The sequence below is a fragment of the Capra hircus genome, chromosome 9 (assembly GCF_001704415.2).
Source record: "Capra hircus breed San Clemente chromosome 9, ASM170441v1, whole genome shotgun sequence".
NCBI lineage: Eukaryota > Metazoa > Chordata > Mammalia > Artiodactyla > Bovidae > Capra > Capra hircus.
Window position 1 is genome coordinate 1,975,337 of NC_030816.1, and position 17,736 is coordinate 1,993,072.

The 17,736-nt window shown below is 50.1% G+C and overlaps 1 protein-coding gene across 3 annotated transcripts in view; it reads right to left on the reverse strand.

Annotated features, from left to right (window-relative positions):
• The window catches only part of COL12A1 (collagen type XII alpha 1 chain), a 119,218-nt gene extending 117,236 nt beyond the window's left edge, over positions 1 to 1,982 (reverse strand). Inside the window, exon 1 of one of the 3 annotated variants that reach the window (XM_018052868.1) lies at positions 1,553 to 1,982. The gene's annotated coding sequence lies outside the window, so the exon portion shown is untranslated. The remainder of the gene's footprint in view (positions 1 to 1,552) is intronic. The other 2 variants (XM_018052867.1, XM_018052870.1) reach the window with 2 other exon arrangements.

A 17,736-nucleotide genomic window follows, 5' to 3' on the forward strand; every position in this document is an offset into this window, starting at 1 on the left:
GTCTAACCCTCTTCTACATCAGTAAAAGGCAAGAGGTGAGACCGGTCCATTGTTCCCATCATCTGGCCTTAACTTCGCTATAATAATTTCCAACTCAGTTGGCAGTCGTGCTAGCGAAAAGTTAAAGGCTGACAATCGACCCACCGAAAAACTGTGTGCAGATTTTTTTTTTTTTAAACCGCTGAACTCGCTGTAAAAGTTGTGGCAGGGCTATTGCGGATCTAGAGCGCCACTTATCGGCTGTCTTAACTCAGCGGCACAATGGATCCTATCTCGTCGCGGTATCTGAACATAAAGTCAGTTCAGCCAGCCAGGCAGGCATTACACCCATGTTTAAAAAAAAGAAGAAGAAAGAAAAGTTCTCTCTCCTTTTAGCCCAAACATTTATCTGAATGTTTAGCAACACTTCATTGAGCATTCTCAGACACAAAAAGTCTGAAATCGGCCGCCCCTACGTGGCAGCGGGGCCATTTCACATACTCATGAATGAAAACGAGTCGGGCGGGCGGGGGCGGGGGGCTGGAAACTTGGATTCATCTCCTTGGGCCAACTAGTCCCTTCCCCCCACTCCGCTGGAAGAGCCCAATTACTGCCAAGTTTAAAAAGGCAATTGCACCCCCACCCCCACCCCGAGGGGTCCCTCCAGATTGCCTGCGCGTCACCTACCGCCGACCTAACCCACTGAATCCTTGACATTAGTTACCCAAGGACCACCAAGTTTAGCGCTCATTTCCTTTCTTGCCCCATCCCTCCCCGGCGCGCCAGCACGCTTTAGAAGGCCACAGAATCGGGTTGAGGGAAAGGGAAAGCGGTCCCTGGCAAGCCCCGCAAGGACCACCTGCGGCCCCTAAGGGTGCCTGACGCGGGGTACCTCTTCTGCTCCCTGGCTACACTCCCCGCTCCTTAAAACCCTCTGCGACTCCTACACTGTCTAGGATAGAGGATGGAAACTCCACGACCCTGAGGAGGGCCACCCCGTCTAGCCTGGGGGAGAAGCTGGGTAACGTCGGGCCAAAGCCAAGTCCCCGAGAGCTGAACCAACCTCCACCCACCCCCAACGGCGGGATGCTTTGAAACGCGGAGGAAGGAGCTAGAACACCAGCCCGGGAATCTGTCTCCAGATGCCAAACGCACCAGCGCAGCCTCGACGAAGGGTCGGCGGGCCCTCTAAAGAATTGCGCCCCGGGCGTCACCTTTCCTGCGCGCCGGCAGCCGCGAGGCCAGCGGCTCCAGGACCCCGCGCACCCCTCGTCAATTTCAACCAAGCATCTACAGGCGAAATGCCTCCTCCAGCTGGAACAGTGAAGGGGTGCTTTACTCACGCACAGCCGCCCGGCATCCGCTCTTGAGAAAAAAACTACATTTCTTTCCCCCTTCATGTTACACATGAACCCCCAAAAAAATCTCCGAGTAGCCCGGGCGCACGTTCCAACGGCCCCCGCTCGGGCTCCTGAATGGCTCAGAGCCGAGCGAGGAAGGGGCTCGAAGCGAGCTTCCCCAGATATCTTTGGAAGGGACGAGGCGAGGCGGGGAGGCTAGCAGCCAGACCGACCTGAGGCGGTGGTGACCGAGGTAGCGGCGGCGACAGAGGCTTCCCGGCGTCGCGGAAGCCGGCGCTCGGTGTGACCCCCCGCGCACGCCCGGGCGGTCGGCGCTGCGCTCCGGGCGCACCTGGCGGCTGCGGAGAGGTGGAGCGGCCGCAGGGCCACCGGGGAGCCGGAGGCGGTGGAGCCCGGGCGGAGCGGCGAGCGCGGCCGGACAGGCGGAGACGGCCCGGGACCGCTGCTGCCGGCGCGCGGACGCGTCTGGGTCGGCTCCCCTCGGTCGAGTGGGAAGAGGCTCCGCGCCGCGGGCTCCTTAATAGAGGGCTGTTCCCAGCTCTCAGTTTACTCGGTTACGAAACGCCTGAGAAGGTGGACGGCTGCCACGGGGTGATGTATGCTCCTCCGGCGGTGGAGGTCTACTTTTGGGAACGTGTGCATACTTCGAGCATTCCTGCGGCGTGAGGTGGCGATCGCCGTAGTAGCAGTGTCCCGGCGGGGAGGGGAGAAGGGGAGGGGGCAGGGGCGAAGCCGAGGAAGCAGGGAGGGGCGGGGGGGGACGACAGCCGCGGCCGGGTTCACTGCCAAGGGAATCCGCTCACTCCTCCGCTTGGGGCGGGCTGGGGAGCTCGGGTTTCCCTCTCCCGGCGATTTTCTTTAATAAATTTGTTTTTCTAAATTAAGAAGGAGGGGGAGGGAAGTAGCGACTCTCCCGTATAGAACTGCAAGAATGTGACCGACCCCGCCCCACTGTGAGCCCCATCCCCCATCATCGCCACCCGCACCTTTCTCCCCATCCGTCCTGGGGTGCACTTAAAACCGATTTACAGCGTTTCCATTAACTAACTGTCTGTGCACGCGGCGCGCCTTCTGTCTTTTTCAATCTCGGGCGATTGGAAACCCGGATGGCCGCCTGCGCCGGGCTCAGCGGTGGGATGGCTTTCCCAGTCGTCTCTCTCTCCCCCCTCCGGTGCTCCGGGACGGAACTGGGAGGCTTCATCTGAGCCAAAAGAGAGGGCGAAGGAATGCTATGAAACCTAGGGATCCTCCGAACTGGAAGCCGGCTCGGGAACAAGTTCCATCCACCGTCGAAATGTCTCACTTGAGCCAGAACAAAACTTGATTCCGAGTCGAGGCTTCGGAAAAAAAGCTCTGCCTTTCAAACCCCGCGGGGTCAAGGAGACGGAGGGAAGTGAGTTTCCCCCTCTGACCCCCACTGCTGGGAGCTGGCGGCCACATGGGCGCTCGTGTTCTGCCAGCGCCTTCTCCAGGTTTGGCCGCCCCCTCCCCGCTCTGCGCCACCTCTTGGCCCCGAGCGGGGCGCCTGGCACTGAGGGCTGCCAAACCGTATTAGACGCACGGGAGGAGGTGAGACACTCTTACACTGTGGCATCCGAAAAGCGCTTCGGGAAACGTTCGAGTTACACACGTCAGTGCGCTCAGCGCAAGCCCTGCGCCTTTTGGCCTCTTGGAGCCCAGGGGTTAGTCTGCCTCATTTAAGCTACCGGGGATGGAACGAGAGCGCGGAGCGGGACGCCGCAGCGCTGTCCCTGAATTCACCGCCCGCAGTAGAGGAGGAGGCTGAGTGGCCAATATAACCTCTTCTCCCTGTTTGATCTGACATCTGTAAATTTGCCTCCCCCCCCACCCCCAACCGGGCTCGATAGCCTCGAACTTGCCTTCAGAATGGCAAGAACTCTCAGGGCGAGCGGTCCCCTGCACTCCGCCCCACGCGCAGGCTGCTCTGGAGGAAGCCAGAGAGAAGACTGGGGCGAGGGAAGACGGGAGGGGGGCGCGGGGATGGAGGAAAATGGGAATCGCCACCTCTGCACATTCCGCGAACACATACAGCCCACTGGAAGTCCAGCTGGGAGCTCACACAAAGAGCCCACACATGCACAGTGAGCGGGCCTTTTCCCCTTCAAACTCTCACAGCCCAAGTGTCTGGCACAGACCTCCAGCGCCCCGGGCGTGAATGACCCAACGTGAACACCCCAGTGCGCGGCGATCGCCAGGGAAGCAGCCCTTACCCTCACTCTGTCTCACTCCGCTCCTAGGCGGGTGGCAGCCTTGGGGACAGAGCGGGGAAGCGGACAAGCCCCGGCACCCACGGCTCCGGGCACCCAGCGGTGCTGCCGGTGGCCTGGAACCGCCGGGGATGCCCCTGGGAAGTCCACACCTCTGTCTAGAAAAGGAAAACTGCTCTCTTGCAAGTTAGCCCAGGCTGGCTGGAGTTTTCATTTCGCCCGGGTGGAATGTGTGTGTGTGTGTGTGTGTGTGTGTGTGTGTGTGTGTGTGTGTGTGTGTGTGTGCGCGCGCGCGCGCTCTTTTTCATTGCGTACCTTCTTAAAGTTGTGATGGCGAGGTTGCCTAGGAAGCTACTTAACCTAGGTGTTGATATTTGGGGATTAAACAAAAGCGTTCTCCGCTGTTGATTTGACTCAGAGCTGCAAATGCATCTAGCAGCCCGGGGATCGAGCCGGGGAGCGGAGCGCAGAGGCGGGCTTCCCCTTCTGGAGGCTGGAGGCGGCAGGGTCTGTGGAAGGGGCGTCCGCCCAAGACCACGCTCCTGTCGGCGGCTGCGGACCCTCAAGGCAGTCTCGTTCCCAAATTTAGGTTTAATACACTCGAGAATAGTTGCTGCAAAGAAGTATAGGTAATGTAAACCACCGGCTGCAAAAGTCCTCTCTCCCGTTGAGGAGAAGGTTGGGGACACCCGGGTCGGGAAGTGCACAAACGCGCATCCATAAACTAATCCAAGCACACGCACGCCTGGGGACACGAGTGCAATTCAAATGTATCCAAAGGCGCTCTTGGGGAGAAGGGGGAGGGTTGATCCCCGCGGGCGGTCTGCACTGTTTGGCCCCAGGGTGCCCTTTTGCTGGGCTCCCAGTATGGTGAGCTGACAAATGTTAAAAAAAAAAAAACAAAAACTTGTAAACCATCTTCCCCTTCAGTAGTGCGTCCAGTTCTTAATACCCGCCTTGGAACCTGTTAGTTTTTGCAATAAATTAATGATATTTATGGATGAGAGGGCTGGATGGCATCACCGACTCGATGGACATGAGTTTGAGTAAACTCCGGGAGTTGGTGATGGACAGGGAGGCCTGGCGTGCGATTCATGGGGTCGCCAAGAGTCGGACGCAACTGAGAGACTGAACTGAACTGAACTGAATGATATTTATCAACTGAGGCAGCGCCGGTTGGATTTATCGTGCTTGCTTTTTTTTTTTTTTTTTTCCCCTGGCTTTTATTCCTCGGGCTGCATCCCGGAATCTCCCTCACCTCACTCTTCCCATCCACTGCTCCCACCTCTTCTCCCTTCGACTCCTGGGTTCCTGGCGGGTCCCGAGCTTCAGATTTCTTGTCCGACAGCGCCGTCTAGCGGTCAGCGCGGTCCCTGACGTCTAAATTCCAGAACGTAGACACAGACAGGCTGCAAGTTGACGGGTATCGGCGAGTTTTGGGAAAATGTGTCATCCATGGATCAGACTCCCAGGATTGACTGAGAAGCGAAGCGACAGGACGGAGGAACGTCTGTGGAGGTGACATAAATTTTCTGTGCGCCCATGAAGTAATCGTCTTTAGAAATTCTTGCCTCCCAAGCTGCTGAGAGGTTCAGGTCAGGGGAAGGCAAAAGAGGAGGTGCTAATTTCAGGAAGAAGAGCAGAGTACAGCTCCGTTCTTAATTTATAAAAGGACAAAAGCGGCCTCCTCGGTGATTTGCTTGAGGTCAGCACAGCCTGCGTTCCCGGCCGTAGGCTAGAGTTGTCTCCCTCGCAAGTTCTTGATGACTTCCTTTGTGGGAAGGAGAGACCTGGGCTCAGCCAGCACGGATGCTCCAGCTCTTAAGCTGTGTGCAAGCTGTCCCCAGAGTGAGCCTTTAAGGGTCTTGGTGAAGAAAGCCCTTGCAATTCCTTTGGGAAAGAGCTTCCCTCGTGGATCAGTCTGTAACGAATCCGCCTGCAATGAAGGAGACACGGGTTCTATCTCTGGGTAGGAAGACCCCTGGAGAAGAAAATGGCAACTCACTCCACTATTCTTGCCTGGAAAATCCCATAGACGGAGGAGCCTGGCAGGCTGCAGTCCATGGTGTCACAAAAGTTGGATAGGACTTAGTGAATAAGCCACCACAATCGCCAAGGGTGTAAAGAGAGGAGGCACCTGCATGGATTCTTAAAAAAAGGTATCCAAATCCTCTCCCTTAGATTGGGGTTCTCTAGGCAAGTTGCAGAGAAGGCAATGGCACCCCACTCCAGTACTCTTGCCTGGAAAATCCCGTGGACAGAGGAGCCTGGTGGGCTGCAGTCCATGGGGTCGCGACTGAGTGACTTCACTTTCACTTTTCACTTTCATGCATTGGAGAAGGAAATGGCAACCCAGTCCAGCGTTCTTGCCTGGAGAATCCCAGGAACGGGGGAGCCTGGTGGGCTGCCGTCTATGGGGTCGCACAGAGTCGGACACGACTGAAGCGACTTAGCAGCAGCAGCAGCAGGCAAGTTGAATCACACCGAGCAGCACCTTGCATGTGTCTATAGAGGCAAGCTCACAGTAGTGGATACCAGATAACTACACAGAGGCTTCCCCCTCAGAACTCTATCAGGCAATACCTGGGGCACTTGAAACATCCTTGTGTGGCCATCCGTCCCCTCAAATCTCCCAAGAGGTTTTGCCTCCAAAATGTTTTAACATTAAAATCGCAAAGCAGCAGTGTATCAACTGAGTCTCCGTGTGCCTGAAGCTGCGGGCATAAGCTGAGTGAGTTACCGAACAGTTGATCTCATAGAGAACTTTCAAGCCATTAAGCAGTTGCTCTTCCCCAGGCAGGTGCTTTGGAAGACAAAGGCAGGAGGCACCGGTAATTGGAGAGGTTCACTGTCTAACAAAGGCCTGCTAAAACAGCCCTAAAGGCAGCACTTCCTCTCAGGACTGAGGATTTAACACAAAGCTGGGTTTCACACCGACAGTTCACCTGTACTAACCATGCGTGTTCAGTGGGGCCATAACAATGGAAATTTGCAGTGACTTAAAGGGATACACCAATCGCTGGATCTGGGTAAGGATCCCGCAGGTAATGGCCTCAGACCCAATGGCCTGGGGGTCTTACCCAGATCCCTCTCCCTTATGTGGTGAACATTATGCAAAAGAAAAAAAAAAATAGCATGAAGCAGCAGACAGACCTATACCAGGCAGAAGGAAAGCTGAAGGATCAGAGACCAAAGGCATTCCTGAAGGAAGGAAGAGGGAAGCCATGTCTTCGTGCCGTCCTGAAAGGCTTTGCTTCCTCACAAAGGACTATTTCAGGGGAGCCCACAGGCTTGGTGCTGCTTCTCACTTTCATTACAGAACCCCCACCCCCACCCTGCCCCGCCACCTCCGTCAGAGGATGAGCAACTCTGGAGCAGAAAACAGTAACTCATCTTATTCATTATATTCAGTGTCACAAGGTCAACGTCACATGACCTCAAAAAGTTGCGTTGCATGGAAATCTGTGAAACCAAAAAACCAGTGTATCCAAATACAGCGTCTGTTTGGGATGAGCCCTTTAGCTTTAATGAAAGTCAAGTGCTGCGGGAAGTGGATTATTTGGTTAGCTCTAAACTCCTTAAACAAAGTGTAAAAGATGGAAGACAATACATTTTCTTAAGCGTTCAGAAAGCAACATTCTCCCACTTCCTTTTTCATTTCCATAAGACTCAACACTGTTTGAGTCATCTTTAGACCTCAAGGGACTGGGAATCTATTTAGCTTGCAACTGTCCAAGTAACAGAAGGTCCAGAACTTCTAGCCAGGTCACTGAACTGTGTGTCAGCGGTGAGGACTGTGTGCTTGACATATACTTTCAGATTAGTGGAAAAGTGTGAAAAATCGTAGGAACCCAATGCTCAAGATTTGGTCTCGGCCTTCAAATGCACTGCACAGTAGAGTGACATGCAGTGATAATGAGATTGTTGCAGGAAGGGGGACCCCTTCCAGCGCCCGAAAGTGGGCTCTAGAACACTCGGAAATGAATTGCCGGAGGAGACACATGTGCTGACAAAGCAAGAGATTTTACTGGGAAGGGGCCCCCGGGTGGAGAGCAGCAGGGTAAGGGAACCCAGGAGATCTGCTCGCCACGTGGCTCGCAGTCTCGGGTTTTATGGCGACGGGATTAGTTTCCCGGTTGTCTGTAGCCAATCATTCTGACTCGGTCCTTCCTGGTTGGTGGTGCACGCCTTGTTCAGCCAAGATGGATGCCAGGGAGGAGGGTTCTGGGAGGCAGCTGGACATGCGGTGTCACTTTTTTGACCTTTCCTGAACTCTCCCGGTTGGTGGTGGCTTATTAGTTCCAGGTTCCTTACCAAGACCTCCTGTCCTAAAACAGCTCATGCAGATGGTTACTATGGTGCCTGGCCAGAGTGGGCAATTTCAATCAGTGTGTGCTTCCCCTAACAAAATCACAGTCGAAAGAGAGGTTTCATTGGCCTCGCTTCCCTGGTGGCCCAGACAGTAAAGTCGTCTGCCTGCAATGTGGGATCCCTAGGTCAGGAAGATCCGCTGGAGAAGGGAATGGCAACCCACTCCAGTACTCTTAGCTGGAAAATCCCATGGTCAGAGGAGCCTGGTAGGCTACGGTCCAGGGAGTCACAGAGTCAGACACGACTGAGCAACTTCAGAGTCAGTTGGAGCTCCTGTGCAGAAAGAAGTGTAGCCAGACGAAGGCTCCACTTGATAATACATTTTATACACCTAGTAATTCACTTAGCTAAATGTATGGTGCACAGACACCAGGTATTCAAAGCCAAGAGCTCAGATTTGGGATGCTCCTGCTGTGGAATGCGCCCTCTGGTGGAGAGCAGGGGAAAGGCGGCTATTGTCTGATCAGTGAGCGTGTGCTCAGGCCCTGAGACCCGAGCAACTCTGCAACCGCATGGACTGGAGACCACCAGGCCCCTCTGTCCATTTTAGGCAAGAATACTGGACTGGGTTGCCTCCATAGGATCGCCCCAACCCAAGGATCGAACCTGAGTCCCCTGCGTCTCCTGCACTAGCAGGCAGGTTCTTTACCTCTGTGTCGCTCAGGAAGCCCTGTCTGATCAGACGCATCCTTTAATCATTTTACCGTGAACTTTCACTCAGCAATTGCTGTTGCTCTAGCCATAATGTTCACTAGGAAGGGTGGGAGAATTTTTTCCTTAGGACAAATCAAAAGAAGTCTTGTCCATAAATAAAACAAAAAATTTAATGTAGTAACAGAGACTAGAAACAAACACAACCAAGAGTCAAATGCTTCAAGAGAGGTCTGGAGATTCTGTCATTGGAAGCTAAAAGACCAATATGAAAAATATTTTGGGTAGAAATACATAGTACAGAGAAACAAGATAATTGACATCACAGGAAACAATCAGCTCAATCCATGATTCAGAATATTCCACAAGAAAAGAAATTTTTTTGCGCAAACCAGTTTCTCTATAAATCAATCTTTCCACAAACCAAAGACAAGAAAAATGGGGAGGAAAGAGTGGATTGTTATGAAAAAGTATTTAGGATACTTTTCCTAATACTAAAAGTAACAATAACAATGACAATAGTTGTCGAGAAATGGGAAGGGTCTGGAGTTTCATCTTACTTGCAGGCTAACCAGTTACCCAGCTGCAGTTTCATGGGTGCTGACAGAAAACCCAAGGAACTAGACAAAGGAATATATTACTCACAGCAATGGCAGTAGCCAGAATAGGGTGCTTCGCAAGGTTCCCTAAGCTCCGGTTCCCACTGGGTGATGCAAGGAGAGCCAGCGGCCTCACATTCACAGTAATTGCATTGCAGAACCCAAATCTGAGCATGGGGAACCCAAGACTTTTACAAGGACAGTAAGCCTGTTTGACTTTTGCCTTGAAAAGAGACATTATATTTGTTATACTGGACAGTAAACAAACTTGCCCTTTGCTCTTCCAAAGCTGCTAGTGTACAAACACCCTAGAAGGGTGTTCCTCATCTGGAACAAAAGCAGTCCCCCTCCTGGTGCCAGTGCTCAAAAGACACGCAAGACACAGGAGAGACCCATGGAGAAATGTCTCAGCAGTAAGAACTATTGGGAGTTCATGGAAGGGAGAAAGCACTGTGTCAAGACAGTCTCTGAAGAATTTCTGGAGGAGGAGACTTTAAAGGACTAGAACTGAGCCTTCCTAGCACCAGATTCAAAATGAGAAGCTGAAAAATGAGGCAAGGTCAGAAAACGACTTGGGCAATAAATAAAGCTGAGTTGTTTTAGCACAAAGTGTGTGAACGCAATTTGGAATAGCAGTGGAACTTGGACGTAGCTGTGATTCTGCATTTAATCCTTTAAATGTAATCGTTTACAGAGTGTATTCCAGACACTGCACAAAACATTTTGTACATATTAGTTCCCGGAATCTGAGTTTTCTGTCTATGTTGTAGATGAGAAATTGAGGCTCAGAAGAGTCGAGTGATTTGCTAGTCAGTTTTGGAACCCCAGGATCTAAATTCAGTTCTCTGACATCTAAGCTTATGGTCTTTTCTATTATATGAAAATCAATGCTTGTTAAAGAAAAAATGTATTATAAAAAAAGCTTAATCTAGCAATGGAGCTTATGGTAACTTGCTGGGAAGACAGCCTCAAGCCAGGAGACCAGTTGGGGGAGGAGGGTCCATGTTAGAGGCCGGGTGGGAGAAGCAGAGGGTCTCCATCACGGTGCTCACAGCAGTGGTGGGCAAAGAGGAAGACGACTGGCTGGAGGAAGTAAGGATGGGAAAAGCAGTTCCTCCAGGCAAAATCAGATGACTGGAAGAATGATGATACATGGAAAAATTAGGGAAGTGAGGCAGACAAGCTAGCTTCAGGAGGACAGGACACATGGATTAGACGTGCCTTCTATATAATCAAAATCCTTGTAGGTTTTTTCCTAATAAAGTTTATTGGTAACTTTCTCGGAGAAGGCAATGGCACCCCACTCCAGTACTCTTGCCTGGAAAATCCCATGGATGGAGGAGCCTGGTGGGCTGCAGTCAATGAGGTCGCTAAAAGTCAGACACGACTGAGCAACTTCACTTTCACTTTTCACTTTCATGCATTGGAGAAGGAAATGGCAACCCACTCCAGTGGTCTTGCCTGGAGAATCCCAGGGACGGGAGAACCTGGTGGGCTGCCGTCTGTGGGGTCGCACAGAGTCGGACACGACTGGAGTGACTTAGCAGCAGCAGCAGGTAACTTTCTATTGTATTAATAAGATTAAAAGGATTTCTCTGGTAGCTCAGCTGGTAAAGAATCTGCCTGAAATGCAGGAGACCCTGGTTCAATTCCTGGGTCAGGAAGTTCCCCTAGAGAAAGGATAGGCTACCCATTCCAGTATTTTTGAGCTTCCCTGGTGGCTCAGATGGTAAAGAATCAGCCTGTAATGTGGGAGACCTGGGTTTGATCCCTGTGTTGGGGAGATCCCCTGGAGGAGGACATGGCAACACACTTCAGTATTCTTGCCTGGAGAATCCCCATGGACAGAGGAGCCTGGTGGGCTACAGTCCATTGTGTCATAAAGAGTGGGGCGTGACTGAGCAACTCTGCACAGCACAGCACAGTATCTCAGATACAAACATGAATCCTTTTTTTTTTTTTTTTTTTAAGATAGAGGTGTATCCTTCTCTCTTTTTTTCAGGATTTTGCAAACTGTGAAAAACTAGGAGTCACATTTGCACTCTGAGACAGGCAGTCATTCAAAAGGAAAAGAACGGCATTGTTGGGCCTTGGCCTCCTGCAAGCTTGTTCATGGGTGGGCAAACGCAGAACACTGCTTGTGACACAAAAGCATCTGGAAAATGCTGAAACGATTTCTCCATCCTCCCCCTGTCTATCTGCTGCCTGAGTATCGGACTCATCCAGCCGAAAGTGAAGTTTTCTCTTCTTGTTTAAATCGAGAAAATAATCACTTCAAACTCACATATGGCCTAGCTTTGCCTTTAAAAAAGAAACTATAGTTTTATTTATTGAGTGGCTTCTTTTTTTTGCAATTCTGGGGCTTTCTTTTCTGGTAGCAGCTTTGGAGCAAAACCACAAATTGCACCCAAAATAAAAGATTCCGGTGTTAGAATGCTGAAGACTTGCGTCTGAAGCAGGGATGTAATTAAAACACTGAGGATTTCGGATTGCATGCATGTGTTTTTATTAACATGTTTCTGAAATGAAGTCTTGGACTCTTACTATTTTGATTACGAGCTATGAAAATGAAGTTCCCGTGTCTGGTTTTGCATTTCCGAGCAGGGTCCAATACTGTTTCAGTGTTGGAAGCTGAGGTGAGGATCTTGGCACACGGATCATGGGCTTTCACAGGGTGGTCACGGCGTGGCCTCAGTGTTGGCTCAGCCATACTCCTTCCACTGCTGCCACACTGCATGGCCACCATGTGGCTGGAGGTGGCCCCGGGGGGTCTAAGCCAATAGGTCTCAAGTCTGCCTGCACGAAATAACCTCTCTTAGAGACTGACCAAATTCTGTCCATCTCTGTACTGATGTCTGAGCACCACCCTTACGCCAGTTAACTGATCCAGACTAGGGTCTGGGCATCTGCATGTTTTTGAAACTACCTGGGTAATTACCGATGGTCAATGAGAGTTTACACACATCTGTCTAAGCCAAGCCCCCTTCGTGTTAAGGAAATACTGGGAACTCAAAGAGCAGCAGAAGATAGAGAGTCATCACCTAGAACTGGCAGGTAATGAGGACTAACCACTCACAAGAAAGTGACAGTATTAGCTGCTCAGTCATGTTCGACAGAGGGTAGGCTCCTCTGTCCGTGGGATTCTCCAGGCAAGAATACTGCAGTGGGTAGTCTTTCCCTTCTCTAGGAGATCTTCCTGCCCCAGGGATCGAACCTGGGTCTCCTGCATTGCAGGCATATTCTTTACCGTCTGAGCCACCAAGGCCCATGGGGATGTTTAAATTTGGGTTCAGTGTTGAAAGTAGCAGTTAGAAAAAGTGTCATGATGAAACCAGCAAATGGAGGAAACACTGATGGGTCAGAGCTGGAAAGTGGGGCATCGAATCAGACCCAGCCTACCAGCTTCACAAGTCTCCACAAGCCCCCGCTCCATGTCACAGCTGCAGAGAATCTGTCAGTGGCTCCAAAGTCTAAATCAGACAAAAACATGGTCCAACATCATTTGCTGAAGGATATTCAAGATGTTATTTATCTCTAGTTCTTGCTGATGCTGATGCTAAATGTCCAAAGGTGAGAATCTGCGTGTTATTTCTTCTGATGAAACTATTGGTAACATTTTTTTTGTTCCTGTTTTCATACTGGATGGTCTAAAATATGACACAAATGAAACTAGCTGGGAAACAGAAACAATATGGGGCCTAGAGAATAGACTTGCGGTTGCCAAGGGGGAGGGGCGGCAGAGGGACGGATCCGAAGCTTGGGACCAGCAGCAGCAGCGAGCGGGTGTGTATGGAGCGCAGAAGCAACACGATCCTACTGCAGAGCATGGGGAACTATATGCCATTTCCTGTGCTAAACCATGATGGAAGGGAGTATGAACAAGAAGTTTTGTATGTAGCTGTACAACTCAGTCACTTTGCTGTACATCGGTAATTAACACAACATTGTAAAGTCACTATATGTCAGTTTTAAAAGATAAATAATGTACTCAACAGATTAACTGAATAATTTGGAGAAAGCAATGGCAACTCTCGCCTGGAAAATCCCATGGACGGAGGAGCCTGGTAGCCTGCAGTCCATAGGGTCGCACAGAGTCGGACATGACTGAGCGACTTCACTTTCACTTTTCCTTTGATGCATTGGAGAAGGAAATGGCAACCCACTCCACTGGTCTTGCCTGGAGAATCCCAGGGGCGGGTGAGCCTAGTGGACTGCCGTCTATGGGGTCGCACAGAGTCACACACGACTGAAGCGACTTAGCAGCAGCAGCAGCAGCAGAGAAACCCATGAAACTGTATGGAGAAGGAAATGGCAAGCCACTCCAGCACTCTCGCCTGGAGAATCCCAGGGACAGAGGAGCCTGGCCGGCTACAGTCCATGGGGTCACAAAGAGTCGCACACAACTGACTGACTAACACACACACACACACACACACACACACACGAAACTGTACGGTGGGCCCAGATGACAGTGGGATTATCACAGAGTGATGCGAGCAAAGGGATCTTAGAAATCCTGCAACCCACTCCCTCATTTCACACGTGCAAAACCTGGGAACCAGAGAGACTAAGCAGCTGGCTCAAGGTCATGCTCATCCCAGAGGATCAGTGGTAACAGGACTGGAATCCAGGTGTCAGCTGCCTGGTTGGTCTTCTTTCCATTCTTCTGGGTACCCTATTCTTGGGCATGTCATTAATTTTGCAAAACATGTTGGGACTCATCACCTCACTGTCTCAAGAACAGGCTGGACTAGAGCAGTGGAAAGCTGCCCACCGCCTATCACAACATATCGGCATCTGCAATCTTTTAAAGTTAAAGCAAAACAAAACTTGCCACAAATAGGCAGTGACATCTGCAATGAGATGTGCCTGGCCCACCCAGTGCTCAGCGGTCCAGCTGAAGGAGATCAGACGCCTGGGGCCGTGAGTCTGCTCCCAGAGCGACAGGGGAGGTAGCTCCCTCCTTGCTGCAGACATGCTGCTCAGCACCTGAGCAGTCTGTGTGTGTTCTGAGTGCAGGTGAACAGACAGGCCCAGCGCAGTGACTCGTGTCCCGTGACAGCCAACGTCTGCTTTCTTCCTGCAAGGATCCTCTTCTGGGAATCCTTGAGAACACTGCCACACCCACTTAAAAAAAAATTTTTTTTTAATTGATGTGTGGCTGATTTATGATATCATGTTAGTTTCAAGTGTACAGCACAGCAATTCAGTTATATATATATGTGTGTGTGTGTGTGTTGTTATGTGTGTGTAAGTCACTCTGTTGCTGCTAAGTCGCTTCAGTCGTGTCCGACTCTGTGCGACCCCATAGACGGCAGCCCACCAGGCTCCTCCATCCCTGGGATTCTCCAGGCAAGTACACTGGATTGGGTTGCCATTTCCTTCTCCAATGCATGAAAGTGAAAAGTGACGGTGAAGTTGCTCAGTCGTGTCCGACTCTGTGCGACCCCTCGGACTGCGGCCTTCCAGGCTCCTCCGTCCATGTGCCCAACTCTCTGCGACTCCATGGACTGTAGCCTGCCTGGCTCCTCTGTCCATGGAATTCTCTCCAGGAAAGAATACCAGAGTGGGTAGCCTTTCCTTTCTCCTGGGGATCTTTCTGACCCAGGAATGGAACCTGGATCTCCTGCATTGTAGGTGGATTCTTTACCATCTGAGCCATCAGGGAAGCTCCGTATGTTATTATATATACTGGTCTCCTTATTGCCAAATTCAGACTTAAATTGAAGAAAGTAGGGAAAGCCACTAGACCACCCAGGTATGACCTAGATCAAATCCCTTATGATTATACAGTGGAAGTGAGAAATAGATTTAAGGGTCTAGATCTGATAGAGTACCTGATGAACTATGGACGGAAGTTTGTGACATTGTACAGGAGACAGGGATCAAAACCATCCCCAAGAAAAAGAAATGCAAAAAAGCAAAATGGTTGTCTGAGGAGGCCTTACATATAGCTGTGAAAAGAAGAGAAGCAAAAAGCAAAGGAGAAAAGGAAAGATATTCCCATTTGAATGCAAAGATCCAAAGAATAGCAAGGAGAGATAAGAAAGCCTTCCTCAGCGATCCATGCAAAGGAATGGAGGAAAACAACAGAATGGGGAAAACTAGAGATCTCTTCAAGAAAATTAGAGATACCAAGGGAACATTTCATGCAAAGATGGGCTCGATAAAGGACAGAAATGGTATGGACCTAACAGAAGCAGAAGATATTAAGAGGAGGTGGCAAGAATACACAGAACTGTACAAAAAGATCTTCACAACCCAGATAATAACTATGGTGTGATCACTAACCTAGAGCCAGACATCCTGGAATGTGAAGTCAAGTGGGCCTTAGAAAGCATCGCTACGAACAAAGCTAGTGGAGCTGATGGAATCCCAGTTGAACTATTTCAAATCCTGAAAGATGATGCTGTGAAAGTGCTGCACTCAATATGCCAGCAAATTTGGAAAACTCAGCAGTGGCCACAGGACTGGAAAAGGTCCGTTTTCATTCCAATCCCAAAGAAAAGCAATGCAAAAGAGTGCTCAAACTACTGCACAATTGCACTCATCTCACATGCTAGTAAAGTAATGCTCAAAATTCTCCAAGCCAGGCTTCAGCAATACGTGAACCATGAGCTTCCAGATGTTCAAGCTGGTTTTAGAAAGGAGACCAGTCCTGGGTGTTCATTGGAAGGACTGATGCTGAGGCTGAAACTCCAGTACTTTGGCCACTTCATGGGAAGAGTTGACTCATTGGAAAAGACCCTGATGCTGGGAGGGATTGAGGGCAGGAGGAGAAGGGGACAACAGAGGATGAGATGGCTGGATGGCATCACCGACTCGATGCACAGGAGTTTGGGTGAACTCCAGGAGTTGGTGATGGACAGGGAGGCCCGGGGTGCTGTGATTCATGGGGTCGCAAAGAGTCGGACACGACTTGAGTGACTGAACTGAACTGATGTATATATAATACATATATATTTTGTATAACTGACACATATGTATTATTTAGACTCTCCTTCTTTATAAGGTATTATAAAATATTGCCTATAGTTCCCAATGCTCTACAGTAGGTCCTTATTTTATGAAACTGTTAGTTGCAACCTCCTAATTTGTCCTTTCCCCAACCCCTTCACCTTTTGTTACCAATAACTTGTTTTCTATGTCTGTGAGTCTCTTTACAGCTGGCCCTCTATTGCATGGGGGGAGGGCAGGGTTGCTGCTGGCAACAGAGAACAGAAATAACAGGGATTAAAACACTCATGAAAGCAAGAGGTCGACAGTCCACGGCTGAGATGTGGATTTGGCTCTATGAAGTTTCAGATACCTGGGTTCCTCTCATCTTATGACACCACAGATGAGTCCTCTGTGTCAAAATATATACATACAGGACATGAAACACACATTTTAGCCAGAAGGTAAAGACAAAGGGCAATAAAAAGTGGGAGAAGGAGTCACAAGGTGGTCTGTGCAGTCTTCTGAGGAAGCTTCCCATAAGCTGCTCTTTGATGATGGTGATTAGATCTCATTGGCCAGAACTTAGTCCCTCGGTCACATCGAGCTGCAAGCAAGGCTTGATGGTGTAGTTTATTCTGATCATCCAGGTACCCGTTTAAAAATCTGAGGTTCTACTGGGAAACGTTTGAAGGTCCAGTGGTTAAGACTCCACAGCAGATGGCTCAGGTTTGATCCCTGGTGTGGAAACTAAGATCCCACATGCCACCTGGCTTGGCAAAAAAAAAAAAAAAGAATAAAACTCTGAGGGGCTTCCCTGGTGGCTCAGAGGGTAAAGTGTCTGCCTGCAATGCGAGAGACCTGGGTTCAATCCTCAGGTCAGGAAGACACCCTGGAGAAGGAAATGGCAACCCACTCCAGTACTCTTGCCTAGAAAATGCCATGGACGGAGGAGCCTGGTAGACTATAGTCAATGGGATCGCAGACAGTCATGCACAACTGAGCAACTTCACGCCTCTGAGTATTATTATGGAAGAAAGAGAAAACAGATAATGGGGTGGGGGGCTGACCACTGATAGACAGCAATCCGGTGGTAAATATCCACCATCTGTGATCATCAGCACTGGCCACTTGGTAGCCAATAAGTAAGCTAGGCCAAGCCCTATCCAAGGCATCAAACAGTCCTGGTTACTGATATCAAATTTAACAAGACTATATTCAAAATTTGGACTTGTTCCACTCAGTCTGGAGAACTAGCTGCCAAGTGCAGAGGAATCTCCTTTGCACTATTGTCTTCAGAAATTCCTTAACTCCTACTAAGTTTTGGCCCTCACACTTAGCATAATTTGGAGAATTGGCTTTACTTGAGAGCAAAAGCATCCTGTGAGCTAGACGGTCTATGGAAACAGCAGGTCCCCAGAGAACAATGAGGCCGTGGAATCATCACTGGTGACATCACTGCACAGACATGTGTTTTCCCCAGCGAGTCATTTACTCCATTAAAACTTCATTTCATCTTTCCTATCATAGAGGGCATTGAAAGGATTACACGACATTGCTTTTATAAACATTATTCTGGAACACACAAAAAGGCAAAACAAATGCAGTTAT